Source organism: Panthera uncia (assembly GCF_023721935.1).
Source record: "Panthera uncia isolate 11264 chromosome B3 unlocalized genomic scaffold, Puncia_PCG_1.0 HiC_scaffold_1, whole genome shotgun sequence".
In the NCBI taxonomy this organism is placed as follows: domain Eukaryota; kingdom Metazoa; phylum Chordata; class Mammalia; order Carnivora; family Felidae; genus Panthera; species Panthera uncia.
Genome location: NW_026057582.1, coordinates 36,395,989 through 36,398,629, shown reverse-complemented (window position 1 = coordinate 36,398,629; position 2,641 = coordinate 36,395,989).

The window sequence follows — 2,641 nt, the reverse complement described above, 5'->3', positions numbered from 1 at the left end:
AAGAGGGAGACACAGAATCTGAAACAGGCTCCAGGCTCTGAGCTGTCAGCACAGAGCCCGACGTGGGGCTCGAACTCACAGACCGTGAGATCATGACCTGAGCCGAAGTTGGACGCTCAACCGACTGAGCCACCCAGGTGCCCCTGATTTACTCCACTTTCTATAATACTTTCTATACTGCCTCTATTTCATCTCACCTTCATCCTTCAATCTGCTGTAACTTAGCTTTACTCTCTAGGCTCCCATGAAAACCTTTCTCTCATACGTCACAAGTCAACTCTTACTTGCCAAATCCAAGGACTTTCTGTCTTTTTGTCTGAGAGGACATCCCTACCATTTGAGAACATTGACCCCTCCCACCATCTTGTGAAACACCACTCTCATTTGCTCATCTTTCATCCTAGTCCTTTTTCAGTTCCTTTGCCACCTCCTGAAGTAAATGTCACCAAAGGTCCACATAAGATTTTCTCCACCTTCTGTGGTCCCTTTCTCAATGGCTGCACTGTCTCAGTCACCCACACTAAAAGCCTTAATGTAATTTTTGACCCTCAACCCTCTTCGTTCAGTCACACATTGATAGTACCTGGGGGAAGAAACCACATTTTCACATACCCTTGTTTTCCCCACTGCTAATGTCCTAACTCAGTTCCTCATGGTTTGTTCTAACTTTGCAATAGCCTCAAACCAACTTTGCGTCCTCTTTCTTTCTTTCTCTGTCAGCCTCTTTTCTATAAAGCCACCAGTGTTTTAGCTTTTAAAACAAGCAAATCCTTAACTCTCCTTAAACCTTCAGTGGACTTTGTTTTTAAAAGGTGGAGTAACACAAGTTTCACTCTGTTTCCTCACATTTTCTAAAGTGTTGTAAAGGAATGAAAAAAGTTATTAACTCAGAAGGACCAAGCAAACAAGTGAGAAGGAAAGAGATTCTAGGGGCACCTGGGTGGCTCAGTCGGTTAAGCGTCACAACTTCAGCCCAGGTCATGATCTCAGTGTTCGTGGCTTCTGGCCCCATGTTGGGCTCTATGCTAACAGCTCAGAGCCTGGAGTCTGCTTCCAATTCTGTGTCTCCCTCTCTCTCTGCCCCTCCCCTGCTTGTGTTCTTTCTCTCTCTGTCTCTCTCACTCTCTCCCCCCCCCCAAAAATAAATAAATAAACATTAAAAAAAAAAGAAAAGAAATTCTAATGGATTTATAGAGGATGGAAAATGAATGGAAGAGTGGTACTTGATTTAGCATGGTGGTGGAGCTAACAATTTAAGGAACAAAAATCAGAATGGGGCACCTGGGTTGCTCAATCGGTTAAGCATCCGACGTCAGCTCAGGTCATGATCTTGGAGTTTGTGAGTTAGAGCCCCACGTTGGGCTCACTGCTGTCAGCACAGAGCCCACTTCAGATCCTTGGTCCCCCTCTCTCTCTTTCCCTCCCCTGCTCATGCTCTCTTTTTCAAAAGCAAATAAAAACATTTAAAAAAAAGAGAGAAATGTTCATGAAGAGCAAGACAGTTAACTCTGAAGAATCCCTCCGAGGCTCAGTACTTACAGGTACCAAGTCCACAAGATGGCATTAGACCGAGCATCAAAAGTCTGGCATTGAAATCCTAGTTCCCTTCTCCCATCCTACAGATCCTCATGCCTAAAAATGAACAGACAGCCCAAAATTACAGACATTGTAGGAAAACCTCCAACAAAAACCAAAGCGGATGTGGAGAAAATAGGGTCACTGTAGGGAACACTATAAAATAATCACTATTATAAAGAGTTTGCATCCATAAAAGAATAAGGTACGTGTATATGTGTTATATGGTGTATATTTCATAAAATGTTTAACAAGCTTATTAATAAATGTTACATATGACTGTATATGTAATATATAATATTTAATTACATGGGAGTGTGTGGGTGGCTCAGTCAGTTAAGTGTCTGATTCTTGATTTCAGCTCTGGGCCATGATCTCACAGTTCATGAGTTCTAGCCCCATGTCGGGTTCCCATCCGACAGTGCTGGAGCCTGCTTGGGAGTCTTTCTCTCTCTGCCCCTCCCCTGCTCGTGTGCACCCACACGCACTCTCTCTCTCTCTCTCTCAAAATAAATAAAATAAAACTTTAAAAAGTAATAATATCTACACATATCAGTTAACAAGAAAGAGTTCGATATACATTATATGTAGATATTCATTATATAATTTGCATTAAACATATATAATATGTAGATATATGTTAGATATATATAAAATGTATATGTTAGTTAACAAGAAAGAGCCCTTGAAAATGAAAAAAAAATCTCACAGAAAGAATAAAAAGCAATGAAATGGAAAGTTGAAGAAAAAACATTTTTATTAAGCTTTTAATTTTAATGCCAGTATAGTTAACATACAGTATTATATTAAATGTTTAAATATTTATTTTGGGAGAGAGAGAGAGAGCAGGGGAGGGGCAGAGAGAGAGAAAATTCCAGGCAGGCTCTGTGTTGTCAGCCTGGCACCCAACCCGGGGCTTGAACTCACAAACTGTGAGATCATGATCTGAGCCAAAAGCAAAAGTTGGATGCTTAACCAACTGAGCCACCCAGGCACCCCTACAGTGTTATATTAGTTTCTTTCTTTCTTTCTTTCTTTCTTTCTTTCTTTCTTTCTTTCTTTCTTT